At 43.9% G+C, this 14,497-nt stretch overlaps 1 protein-coding gene across 1 annotated transcript in view; it reads right to left on the bottom strand.

Moving 5' to 3' along the window:
- PPARGC1A (PPARG coactivator 1 alpha) overlaps positions 1-14,497 on the bottom strand; it is a 663,751-nt gene that overhangs the window by 558,988 nt on the left and 90,266 nt on the right. The gene's annotated exons all lie outside the window — the stretch shown is intronic.

The raw sequence follows: 14,497 nt of genomic DNA, 5'->3' as shown, positions 1-14,497 counted from the left end.
CAGGCCAGATCCCCCACGGCATTCTCGGGACAGGGAGAGACATGATCTGACCCAAATGACAAACGGGGAAACAGCCCCTAGGAAACACATCAGGGAGTCGGTGAGAGCCCAGAAGTCCCCAGTTTACCTCTGAGAGTTGAACTGCTAAGTTCCTTTAGCAAGATGGTCAGTAAGGCCTGAACTGGAGATGTCTTTCCCTTCACACCCATTATCAGGGTGAGTTTCATGAGGTTTTCCCAATGGAGATGAAATCATTCTCTTGTGATTTCTCTCTCTCTCTCTCTCTCTCTCTCTCTCTCTCTCTCTCTCTCTCCTTTTCTATATAGATTGTATATGTAACACCTGCACTTAATAATGTACTGTTGAAATAAATTCTAATTTATCTTTTTAGCTTTAAAAAAATAAGACAAAAAGCTGCTGTTGCTTTTACATGTAATATGCCCAGGTGAAGGCCAGACAATTTATATTCAGGACCTCAACACAAGGAAAGAATTAGCATTCCTAGCCTACGTATCAGTGTGCACTCCGTGTGCTGAGCTCGGAAAGGCTGCATGACCCCCTAAAAAAAAACACACGCCCTAACATCTGGAAAGCCCAGAAGGCAGCAGAGGGAATGGGTAGCTCTAGGTATGAAGAACCTAAAGCACCTTCCTTTTCTTGGACCAAACAGTCTCCTCAAACCCAATGCATTGGCTGGGAGTAAAGGCTAAAAGGTAAGCTGTTCCTGACCTGCTAAGGGAGTTCTTCAGTTATCATAAAACTTTAAGAATAGCAAGAGCAAGTCCATTGCAAAACTCATATTCCTTCAGTCTTGCAATTTATCCAGGAGGTTCTTCACAACCTGTTCCTGGTGTCCTATTCTGAAGAGACTCCAGTTGTGGGTCTCTGCTCCCCAGTGCCTGCCTTTCAGCTTATCCACTTTAGATACTAGCTGTGACCATCTTCCTTTTTTTCTCTTTTTCTGTTATCCTCACAAGAGGATATGCTTTTACTGATTATAGAGAGGGGAGGAAAGGGGGGAGAGAGGGGGAAAGGGGGAGATGGAGAGAGAGAGAGAGAGAGAGAGAGAGAGAGAGAGAGAGAGAGAGAGAGAGAGACATCAATGGGAGAGGAAACAGTGATCAGTTGCCTCCCATATGCACCTCCACTGGGGATCAAACCCACAACCCAGGTATGTGCCCTTTCGGGACACAGGACAACACTCCAGCCAACTGAGCCACAATGGCCAGGGCAATCTTCCTGTTTTCTGAACATACATCTCCCACCATCTCATTTTGCCCCAAACTAGAGGTTCCAGATTCCTGGGCCAAGTTCAGAATCACACATAATACCTGAGACCTAGCAGGCAATCAATGAAACTTTGTTAAACAAGTGAATCAATGAATGAATAAATGGGTGAATTCATTTATAAAGAGATCAGAGATCTGCCTTTAGGGGTAGTGAAGTAAATTCACTTAGAAGTTTAAAAAAAAAAAGTAGGGTGCAGGGGAAGATAGCATTATTAGCTTTTCTTCTCTCCACAAATTAATTTCCATAGCCAAGACTCAGCCAATTACAAGCCGCATTGCCTTAAAATAAAGAGAAGTACTTATTGGCCCATTCTCCTCACTTTTGGAAAAGGAATGAGAGCCTTTTCACTTTCCCAGACTTGTGTAGAGGCTGTTTGCAAGTCTGTTCACCCAGTTACACTAATCTTCATTAGCTGACAGAGTTGGGCACAGGTTGATCCCAGGAATCTAGGGAAGTGCTACCATCGCCTCCACAACTTAGATTTAAGTAGAATAATACCGAACAAGTGAAAACCTTCCTTTTGTGAGACAAAAAAAAAAAAAGGCATTTGAGAGCTCATACGGAGGCCCCTTTGAAATATCAAGCATGCAAAAAAAGATGTCCTAATGCTCACTGAAAAGGAACCATTATAAGGACCTTATTCCAAAAAGCCCCCACGACCATTAGCAATGTATGTTCAGCCAACTGCCAAGCACAGGTCCTGAGGCGCCTCCTCAACTTGATGTCACTCTCTCCCAGTCTCACATCAAGCTTTCCTCAAACGCTGGCTTCTTCTCAGAAAAAGGTGCCCCGCGATGATCCATTATTTCCCCATGTGACAATGTGACCTTCGGGGAAGACTGTGCAAAGTCAACCTCATTCATGTCCTCGGAGCACTTATCAACCATGTGTATGTTCCAGTGACATAATGTATTTCACCAGAGAAAAACGGGGTCACTTGCCTCGCCTCAGTCTTTTCCTCAGAGGCTGGGCACACTTCTACCTCGAAGCCTAACACTCATGTTGCTTCAGTATAAATATTTGGTGCCGGCTGCAGTAACTGTATCCCTAATGACTATGGGATACTGTGGAAATCACACAGACGTACTCAGAACATGCAGGCAAGGACAAGAATGGGTCCACGAGCCCTAGCCGGTTTGGCTCAGTGGATAGAGCATTGGCCTGTGGACCAAAGGGTCCCAGGTTCAATTCTAATTAAGGGCACATGCCTGGGTTGCAGGCCTGATCCTCACTAGGGGCCATACAAGAGGCAGCCAATCAATGATTCTCTCTCATCATTGATGTTTCTATTTCTCTCTCCCTTCCTCTCTGAAATCAATAAAAAAAAAAATACATATTTAAAAAAAAAGAATGGGTCCACGTGACTAATGTTATTCACATAGCATTCAGTCCGGCAATGTACCATAATAATATCGCTATTACATTGAAGTGTTACTAAATATTCACTGAGCTCCAAAAGCCCACAGTGGGGGTGAGGCCTCTTTGTCAGATTTTAGCCTGGTATGAAGCCCCAAGAGTCTGCCCACTAAAAGAATGTTTACAAAGGCACCGAACATACCCACAGAAGGAGCCAGTTTATCACAAACAATACAAATATTTACTTGGTTATTTAATGGGTGCCCAGCATGTAAGTCCTTAATGTAGCATTAGCTGACATCAGGAGCACACCATATGGGCAAATAATTAATTCAGATGATGCTTTTCTTCCAGCGAGCACTGTGGTAAGGGAGCGGAGTTACTGTAGAGGCAGATTGGGGAGCAGAGTGCAAGCCCTGTCCCCAGGCCTGCCTTTATGGGCACCTCGTTTTTCATAATTCATCCTCATTGTCATTCCGCTGCCAAGAGCGGATGGCATTTGAAATGCTCCTACGGTATTCCTTATGCAATCAGGAGGATGACTAACACGGCAATTGAAAACCTGACTTGGCTAAAGATTTTCTCAGGAGATTAAGCTTGAGATGCCCAAGATGGCCAGGAATCAGTCCACCGCTTGTAACCACCACCACAGCTGCAGAATGGACGGCCTGCAAAGTTCCACAGCGGATGATCCGTCGTCCCCAGCTTTTGAACATCGGAAGAGAAGAAGGCCATAGCAAGGCATATAACGCATTTCCAGTTAAGGTGCTGGAGGCTTATTTATAATAAAGACATTCAAGCTCTATGAAGGGATTTCCTGTGGGCAATGACACCGCCCCATTTCTCTCTGAATTAATACGTGGCAAACTTTGCTTTGCGTGACATTTCAAATGGCAGAACCCTTCATGGGAGGGGCGCTCAGACGCCAAGTGCGACTTGAACAGTTGCAAGCACTTGAGCCGCACATCCCCGCCTCGGCCTCCAGCGCCTAGCGGCCAACCCCGAAGGAGGGGAAGCTGCTGCCATCCTATGACATCATGTTCTGACTATTTTTCTCTAATTGTGCAAGTGAGTAATATCCAAGCCTTTCTTCTAAGAATAGTAAGAAGAGAAGAAAAAGCAAAGAAGAATTATAAAGGCACTCGGATGAGGAGACTGATCTATCCAGAGAAAACCTCCTTCTACTTCTACTATGAAATTACTTATGTATATGTTTTGCTCATATATGCGTGTATACATGTACCTACCTACATCCAGGTAGGTATTACAGAGTTGCTGTGAGGATTGAACAAGATTTGATACACGAAATGATTAGCACAATATCCAACACCAAACGATCATTGACTTACACCCAGAGCATTTAGCACAGCGCTTCATATACTGTCATTCCTCAATAGCAACAGATGAATGATCACGCCTCCTCATACTATGCCCATACACAGCAGAAGACTGAGACTCAGAGCAGTTGTGTAGCTTCCTGAGGGTCACACCTCTGACAGATGCTAAATCTGGGATTTGAACCAGGTCTGTTTGAGTCTAAACCCCTGGCCTTTTCCACCACCTCACCCTGCCGATTCTCAAATACCTACAATCACAACAAGTTACTGCAGAGAGGGCATGGAGTCATTGAAAAGTTCACTGGCTTATTTCAAATTCGATGGGACTCCTAAAGACAAGAAGGCCTCCCACCAAAATAAGAAAACAGAATGCTTCCAACTTATTCCAAAATATCTTCACAAGATGGCTCAGTACTTTGCAGCTCAGTGGCATTTTCTTCTTTTCTAATGAATCTGTATTTAAGAGGAAAATTCCACAATTGAAACAATGGTAATGATTGAGTAATTCATGACTCAGTGCTCTATTAGCAATTAATTAAATCTGCCCAGCAATACAGAGAAACCAGTCATCTGCCCTGTATTTGTTTTATTTCATTTCATACCCTGTATCTTGTATATTCCCCCAAGCAATTCTTTGCAGTAATTTTGCCTTCCACGCACAAATCTAATAATCCCTCTTGTTCTTAAGCATCATGAGTGCAGCCGCATTGTCATTTTATTATTAAACATACATCAGATAAATTCCAGCGTGCGCTTCATTCTCCAATATACCTTCCCTCCCCCAATCACTTATTTTCTCTTTTTCATAAGTAAACATCGAGGTCTTTATGAGCAATAGGTTTTTTAATACATACTTCAATTTTTTTTCTTAGGGGTTTTGTTGCTAATCACAGGATTTAGTCAGTCTCCTGTGCACATTCACAGCCCTGTAATCTTAACAAGCTATATGCAGATGATTGACAGATTATACTTGACAGGTTCAAAATTAGAGTATATACAATGAAAAGTTCAGAACAGCCAGATCACTTAGTATGTGCTACACTTTTCCAGTTTTGGCTTCTCTCCTAATCACCAACTTGGGAGGGGGAGAGAGCAAGGGAGAGAGAGGATCTGACCATTTCTCCTCTCTCTCTCTCTCTCTCTCTCTCTCTCTCTCTCTCTCTCTCTCTCTCTCTCTCTCTCTCCTCATCTCCTGGATGAAAACCACTGGGCTCTAACCAGTCTGAAAGGGTCATCAGTCAGAAGTCGCCTAACCAAGAGTTGAGATTCACAACATCGAAATATTCACTTGAAAATAGGATTCTTTGGCATTTAAACCCAAACCCCAGCCTCTCCTCCCTGGAACCAGCCAAAATATTCCTTTCACATATTTTATTCAGTTTCATTTGTTGAAGAGAGTTATCATTCCTACAGCGTTGCTCCTTAAATCTTTAATGAGGGAAGAAATCGTGTCATGTTTATTGAAATGATTAGGCCAATTTTTATTGACTCTGTACAATGTACGTGAGGGCTGATATTTACCTGGAGCCTTTCCATTCCGGAAAGGATTGATTGATGACTTCCTACCATAATATTTGACTCAACTGCTAGTGATATAGTGAAGAAAAAGAGTTTGTTTGGGGTTTTTTATTGCCTTGGTCTCCTATTTTAAGCCTTCTCACACCAGGACCAACAGCAAATATTTTTCCTCTGGTTCAGAAGCACGGGATGACACAAAACTCATACCAATTAAAGTAGCAGCATTAAATGTTTTGGACATGCCAAAGGCCATACTTACCAAAACAGATGGTACCCAAAAGACCTGCCCAGTTGTGGTGGCTCAGTGGATTGAGCATCGTCTCATGGACCAAGAGGTCCTGGGTTCTATTCCTGGTCGGGGTACATGCCCAGGTTGCAGGCTTGATCCCCAGTGTGGGGTGTGCAGGAGGCAGCCAATCAATGATTCTCTCTCATCATTGATGTTTCTATCTTTCTCTCTGTCTTCCTTCCTCTATGAAATCAATAAAAATATTTTTTTAAAAAAAAATAAAAGACTTGACCTTGGTTCAAACAAGGCATTCTACTCTGCCCTCCCAAGATCAAAATTCTTATGTATTTGTAGTCAACACTCCATTGTGATGAATTAGGAGCCAGCAAAACCTAACACGGGTGGGCCCTTCTTCGAGGTCATTCACAGGAGATTTACACAGATACAAGGCAGGGTATCTTTGTTCTTGGAAATAAAAATGCGTATTTCCCTCCCTTTTCTGCTACCTCCCAAATCCGATGGTGCTCACAAGATGACAACTATGCTGGGATTCCATCCAGGGACATTTAAGAGGAGGGGAGAGCGTGCCTGCGGGACCGTTATTTGATGTGCACACTCGTGGAGAAACCACAAGCCATATTTTTTCCACACTCTGGCTCTCTTCCGGTGTGCACGTTCAAAATAGGTCATAATGGAGAAAATTGTTGAAATGCAGCTTTCGTCCTTTTGGAAAGCAATCGCTGTCAAGAGAAGCATTTGGGTTAATGGCTGGCAATCACCGGTAGCCCAAGGTCAGTAACCACTCCTGTGGGAGGAAAAGTGGGCACCTGAGGAAGAAATGGCGGGGGGGTCCTCAGGAAAATCACCAGGGAAGATAACCCCAAATTTCCATCATCAGAGAAACGCACACTAAATAGCCATAATTGCACCAAATTAGTCACAAGAATCAACGGCTTAGTTCAGAATCAGGGTTGAAAGAGCAGAAACGTTCTGATCCTCAGTGGCCACCTGGACTTCAAAGGCACCGGTTTAAAAGCCACAGGACAGGCTTACATACAAGAAAATTCCAAATGAAATGGGCGCAGCAGTGAGCAAATATGCCAGGAAGCCGGTCGGCTAAGCCACCCCTGATTGCAAACAACTCAGGCTTCAATTAGGTAAGAAAAAGGTAATTCCAGATTAAGACAAATAATGAGTAATGTAGAGGAAACAGTGGGGAGATGTCACGAGCATCTTAAAATATCTGAAAAAGTCTTTCCCTCTCTTGCTTGCTTCAAAGCAGAAGTTAATTTCTATAAGCATTTTTATTGAGTAGCCATGTATTAATATTTATACTGCCTTAAAAAAGGTTTTGTTGTTTCTTTGTTACTATAGAAAAAAAAGGAAGGAAGGAAGGAAAAAAGAAAGAAAGAATGATGGCTAGCTAGACAGATAGTAGATAGGTAGAACTGGCCACTTTTAGCCTCCTTTTGTGCTTGAAAAGGTAGGTCGTGCTTTGGAACAATCACATGATCAGAAACCATAAAACATTCCAATAAACAGGGACAATCACAGCCATCAGATTTCAGCCCTCCAGGGTGGTGGCCAAGAATTTGAACCTTTCATTCAAGGGACATAAACATCTTTGCTCTTTGAAACACCATACTGCTGTACATCCACCTATGGTTTCCACATGGAGAAGGGAGAACATAAAGGACATCAGAATTATGTAAGCAAGGCTTTCTAAAAACACCTTCCCACAACTGGCCACGATGACTATTTCCAATTCACTTTCACACCACAGAGACCTAAACGCTGTGCTGTATGTTGGGATGTCAGACTTGAATCGTCTTAACCATTTGAGTCAAACGTGAGCTGGGAACCGCAGGAAGGAGTGAGTTCTGAGCTCCATTTGTGTAAAAGCTGGACAACTCCAACGCAGAGGCCACAATCTATGACAAGGGCAGTTGTGAAATACTCGGCAATTGTCGGGTGGCAATCCTGAACTGTCGCTGTGGATGGGACAGCCATGGAAGGTTAGCAGATACTTTCAATAAGTGAGCAAGACATTTTGTAGTCATGGTAACCTGCATGCAAATTTAGACCAATTTTCAAAAAAGAAAAAAAAAAATGTCCTCTCCCCTTTCTCCTGATACCACTTCTAGTTTCCTTCTTTCTACATTGTGATCTGAAGTTGGGCAACGAAGATCCCGACAACAGCGGAATCTAATTTGGGGGCTTTTCTCTTAAAGATTAGATCTAGTAAGTTTAAGCCTAACCTCTGAACAAGGTATTGTTGTTTTTAATATTAATAGATTACTCTATACATTGGATCATATAATCCACACTACCAAAATGCAAAGAAAAAGACCTTTAAGTTTTCTGCTCCCAATAGGCTGTGTAGTAAACTGACTCACATTTTATTTAATTTCTTGAGCATGACACTAAAGGGAGACAGTTGAACTCTAACGTGCATGAAAGACAGAACTTCCAGAGTTCTGTCCCATCCACCAGGAAAGGCACAAGAAACAGAGAGGGAGCAGTCAGGACATGGCCATTTTCTTCCCTTTTTTTAGAAAATATGTTTTTATTGATTTAAGAGAGAGGAAGGAAGAGGGAGAAAGATAAAAAACATCAATGATGAGAGAGAATCATCAATCGGCTGCTTCCTGCATGCCCCCTACTGGGGATCAAGTCCACAACCGGGCATGTGCCCTGACTGGGAATTGAACTAAGAACCTCCTGGTTCATAGTTCAATGCTTAACCACTGAACCACACGGGCCGGGCAGATGGCCATTTTCTTGTGGTCTGTTAAGTGTGTTCTTTCAAAGAGTTTTATGCTCTCTTTGTCACAAGAAGACACACAGACTCTTCTGACAATGGAATGGGATGAGCCTTACCTCCCTAGGCCTCATTCTGCCTCTTCAACCCCCTGCCGGCCCCTAGCTGCTCTGACAAGTGCCATTTCAGAAGATGACCAAAGCCTGGGCAAATGTATTGTCTCTTCCTGAGGCCACCAAATGCAAAGATGTATATAAACTGCTATCAGCACTGAGAAAAAAGACTGGAAGGGCATCGTGAGAACATGGGCAATTGCTGCTTCCTTCTTTTTGAGTATTTCTGTTTTGTAAATGTTTTCATAGAACACGCACATTACTTTTATACTCAGACAAAAAGCTATCAAAGTCTAAACAGAATTAAAATCTAACAGCTTCCCACCTCATGTTCAAACTCAAATGAGGGATAAAAGAAACATTTTCCCTCTAAAAGTTCATTTTCACTGACAAGGGCAAAGGGTGGGGAGATGATTCTCAGTACATGAACAGTACAAGTAAATTCATTTGAATTAAACAACAGCAATACTTGCCCAGCCAGCATGGCTCAGTAACTGAGCATTAAGCTATGAACCAAGAGGTTGAGGTTCAATTCCAGGTCAGGGCACATGCCTGGGTTGCAGGCTTAGTCCCCAGTGTGGAGTATGCAGGAGGCAACTGATCAATGATTCTCCCTCATCGTTGATGTTTCTATCTTTCTCCCTCTCTTTCCCTTCATCTCTGAAACCTATAAAACATAATTATTATATTTAAAATAATAATAATAATAATAATAATAATAATAGCAATACTTTACATCCTGAATGCACTTTGCAATCACTATCTCAGTTGTCCTTCTGATAATCCTATGAAGAGGTAAGAAAAGGGATATGATCCCCAGGTCACATAGGAAAAAATTAAAATTCAAAGGGAACAGGGAAATCGCTCAGGGTCACATCGAAAAGAAATGTAGAACATCAAACTCATTCAGTTCTTAAAACACATCATCACTAGTAGCACGCCACACTTTTTTAACACCCTGCAATGATGTAGCTACAAATGCAGCAAGAAGAATTTGGCATACTTGCTGTTGCATAATTATTCTAGAAGGCATCAACACACTCCGCTCGGCCACAATGAAGGGAGAGAAGACTTTCGGGCTCACCCGCCCGCCCACCCACCAAATGAGCAGGACTTAGCAAGGCACAGGCCCTGTGGCTTCGTGTTCTCCATGAGGTAAGACGCCTCCACCAGCAGAAAGTGGACAAAGTTGGGTTGGCAAGATTAAATAACAATAATGTGCCATCTCCTTTTCTATCCCCTTCTCAGTCACTGTGATTCCATCAAAGAGAAAGTTGTGAGGGGGGGGGGGAGATAGTAAGCCTTCACCACCTACCTTAGCCCTGCACACTTATTAATACCCCTTTTTAACAAAAGAATAACAGGTTTCAGGCTCCTAATTTTCAACAGGCAACAGTATCCAGTTAAATATACTAACACTTCAGCGTTCTTTTAACTTTTTTTTAGGAATCCTTCTATTTATAGCAAGCAATGCTTGTGTTGCATTTAAAATGATAACATAAAATTTCTTCTATGCATAAATTTCTGGAGGTAAAACAAAAAAAAGCAAGAGAAAAATATTGGGCTGAACCATATGAAACACTAGTGGTATTTATTTAGATAAAAAGTCATCAATAATTGGCACTTTGATATGATTTGGCCTAATGGATGCCTGATAGATGGGAAGTAAATGATAGTGATGGTATAGCGATATGACAAAATATGTGGATATATTTTCACAGAAAAATATACCATATATAGATACATTTAGATATGACCCTCCAAACATTATAGATGAATGACTACAATTTAAGAAGCCTTGTTATTAAGTTAGAATTTCAATCTTCAATAGCAATACCCTGACTCCAGGACGATGGGACTCTCCGTCCAGTCAAAGGCATTGTGGTTTCACGTAGATGGGCCCCCACTGTGGCCCGGGGCCAGTCACAAAGGGGAAGCATGTGCTCCAGCTCATTCCAGATCAGCTAGAGCAGAAACAAGACCACAGGACACCCAGCCCCACTCCTCTGGTCACCTTCCTCTTGCCTTCTCCCATCTCCATCATGTTCATTGTTAGACCACACATGAAATATACGGACCACCTTTAATCCATAAGAAACAATTTCATCCTGCTTCCAAGCCTGACGCACTTTACTGTCCCTAATACACTTCCTTCAGAATAATCAAGTCGCTTAGAAACTTGAAAAAGATTTGCGTGGTGGTATCAGCCCTAACCCGCACTGTCCCCAGCTCCCCCCCGCCGCCCTCTCCAAAGGAGAGGCCACAGGACAGCTCTGCAAACAGGAATCCCAAAGGCCTATGAGGAAAGGGAAAGGTAGAGGTGGGGGTGGGAGGAATCCAAGAGTCAGGCGGGAGCACAGAGCCTGCGCCTTCCACCGGAGAGCATGCAAGGTCAGGAGGATGAGTCCAGTTTTGCATCAGGCTGCCTCTCTTCAGAAACTTGCCGAGTTTAATTGTTTAATTAAATTGTTTCACGGGCTAGCCCGGACCAGGCATTTGTATTTTTAAAGCTTCCCGGATAGTTGTAACTCGCGGTGGGGACTGAGGACCCCTGGCATGGAGGACCTCTAAGGACAGGCCCAGCTCTTTCTTGGAATCTCCGAACCTCATTCAGGGACTAGCAGCCTCCTCTCGTTTCCCAATCTCTCTCTGTAAGGCACTTGCGTTGGCTACCATTGCAGTTCTGAGCCTTATCCAGAGACCAGTCAATACCAAAGAGTTGGAGTTCATTCTTCTACCAAAGGGGTCTTTGCAGTTGGCTAAATACAGGCTCAGTAACTGCACAGACCTGGTTTTGAATCCTAGTGTGGCGGCCTTGAGCAAGCCTCGTAATCTTATTAAGCCTCAGCTCTCTCATCTCCAAAATGTGATGGTAATGCCTATTTCATGGGCCATTGTCTGGAGAAAATGCATGGAAGGTACAGGTATGTAAATGCTGAATGAATGTTAGATGCCCCTCCCTCCCTACAATCTGGAGGCACTAGGGGTCCGGTGCTCACAGAGGGAATTGCTGGAGGAAGGCCCACCGGCTGACTTTCTAGAACCCAATAGTGGTCTCTGGCTGAGCAGATTAATGCCGGCCAGAGAGGCACTTTGAGCTTCAGAGCAGCAGCATCCTCCCTCCCCGCAGCTGCAGAGAAGTGAAAACTAAACCCAGTCCTACAGCCCGGAGAGAGAGAGAAGCTACAGGTGAGCGCACTGAACTGCAGGCCCCAGACAAGTAGGCCTCCTGCAGCCCAGTGTGCAGGAAGAGAGGGGCAGCAGGTAAAGGGACCTGGTGGTGAGGAAACAGTGGAGCCTAGTGAGACGGAGGCAAGGAGCCTCTGCAACAGATGGAGGGAGGGGAGGCTGAGAAAATAAAAGACATTTGCCTTTTCCAGCTTTGGCAGGGCCGTGGAGTGAATTTCTCAGACCACTGAGAATAAGCAGCAAGGAAATGTTCGGTGCAGCTGTAAGATTGGGGGCGGGGGGAGGGGGGCGGAGTGAGTATCACCCTCTCCATGCATGCACAGGCATAGGGAAAAGGCTGCAAGAGAACAGGCTAAGATGCTACTGGAGTTTGCCTCCAAGCAGTAAACTTGTGGGTCATTTCTAGTCTCCTCGATGTACGATTGCAAATCCATAATGAATATGAGTGTCCTTTATTATCAGGGAAAAAAGGAATGGAGCCAATGAAGGATGTCATACATGTTTATAAATGAGAGAAAGACAAGGAGTAAGAGGCACACGGTGGGGGAGAGGGGAGGATGCAAGATTAAGATAGCAAAGAGAGCTGTGTGTCTAAGAAGATCAAACAAAGCTGGCGGGTTAACCATTCATGAGACCATGTTTTCTGGGAGACCTGGGTCAGAATTAACCACTGCAAATAGCAAGGAAGTCTGCAGTCCATATTTTAACCTTTTCTGCCTGCAGTGTTGACACTGGCTTTTCCACTGTTTCAGAAGCTGGGACTTGCCGTGTGAGAGCAAACACAACCGAACACGGAGGAATGCTGATACGAGGTCCCCAGCACGAGAACCCAGCACCGAGCACAGCACAGAAACCAAACGGAGACAAAGAGGGGCTCATGTTTTGTATGACATCACTGGCCAGTATTTTTCCAGCATAAAAATACCTGTGACCTCACACAAGATGCCAGGGACTTCCAAGAGAGCCACCCCAGATGTCAGAGTTAAAATGTTCCTGCAACATTCAAAATGCTTCCTAGGACAAAACCATGACGGTGACCACGAAAGCTTCCGTTTTCCCTAACCTGAGATCAGCATTTCCATCAGCATCTATCTCTGACCTACTGGCACAGGCTCAGTGGGAGGGAAGGTAGAGAGCAACCCCACCCTGTCACTATCTGTAGAGACCTTCCCACGTGGCCTGGCTGCCAGCACTCATGGAGAAGCCGTGTGCCTCCCATCAGCGCTGCCCAGTTATGAGAAGGGGGGATTTTAGAGAAAACTGGTAAATATCCACCATCATGAATTCTTCCCGCCCAGGACACCTTAATCTAGCCACAAACGTTATGTTTTGGAGAAAGCGGTATCGTTAAAAGGGAACATAGAGTTGGGGTAGCCTAAGGTTAGGATTTAAGGGTCCGTGAAATCCAGACTCCACACATTTCAATTAAATAGGACATCGACCCGTGTACCAAACTGTACTGAAATCTGCTCCAAGTCTCATTTGTCAAGTTTTATCTGCCACCAGTTGGATTCAAGATGACAGACGGAGTTATAAATCCAATTCAGGATGAGACTTACACAGAGCAGGGTACCCAGTTTTATCAAAATCAGTCAGCCTCTTTAAGAGTTGAACATGGGATAGACCAAAAAGACATCTAAAAAGGAAAAAGTCACATCAACTTTTTGCAGCAGGAATGATGCTTAAATGGGTCATTTGTGTATCTATTCATTTGTTCTACAAATATTTACTGAGCACCAATCTGTGCTGGACAGTGGGGAAAGTTTGAGATATGCAAATCACAAGGCAAAGGCCTAGCCTTTGTAGAGCTCATGTTATGGTGGGGGCGCTGGGGAAATAATTCAGTAAAATCATTTAAAACTGAGATTAGAGCCATCATGGAATTCAATTAATCTGTTGTGATAGAGAAAAATAAAGCACATAGCAGCACAATTCACCATAGCTAGAATCTGGAAACAGCCTAAGTGCCCATCAGTAGATGAATGGATTAGAAAACTGTGGTACATCTACACGATGGAATACTATGCTGCTCTAAAAAGGAAGGAACTCTTACCATTTGCAACAGCATGGATGGAACTGGAGAGCATTATGCTAAGTGAAATAAGCCAGTCAATGAAGGAAAAATACCACATGATCTCACTCATTCATGGATAATAGAGACCATTATAAACTTTTGAACAATAATAGATACAGAGGCAGAGCAGCCTCAAACAGATTGTCAAACTGCAGCGGGAAGGCCAGGGAGGGGTGGGGGCCAGGAGGTAGGGGGGTAAGAGATCAACCAAAGGACTTGTATGCATGCATATAAGCATAACCAATGGACATAAGACACTGGGGGGTAGGGGAGGCCAGGGGATTGTCAAGGGCGGGGGGGTGGGGGGGAAGGGACACATATGTAATACCCTTTGTAAGACTGTACGCAATAAAAGAAAAAAAAAGAAAAATAAAGCAGCTTCCTTTCGACAAGGTTACAGAGAAGCCTTCTCTGAAGGGAGGCATTTAGGTTGAGATGGGAGGATGAGGTGGAGGCAGCCATAGTAAGAGCCAAGGAAGAGGGTCCCACATAAAAGAAAGAGCACACTTGGAGGTCCTGAGTGAGACCTGTCGTGGTCACAGACACACAGGTCTGGAAGGGAAGGAGGAGAGCAAGCCTACTGGACTTGCAACACCGAACAGTCACTAATGATATTAAGAGCAACACTAT

The sequence above is a fragment of the Myotis daubentonii genome, chromosome 1 (assembly GCF_963259705.1).
Source record: "Myotis daubentonii chromosome 1, mMyoDau2.1, whole genome shotgun sequence".
NCBI classification, from domain to species: Eukaryota; Metazoa; Chordata; class Mammalia; order Chiroptera; family Vespertilionidae; genus Myotis; species Myotis daubentonii.
The sequence above is the reverse complement of the archived record's forward strand: the minus strand, read 5'-3'. Positions and strand labels throughout refer to the sequence as shown.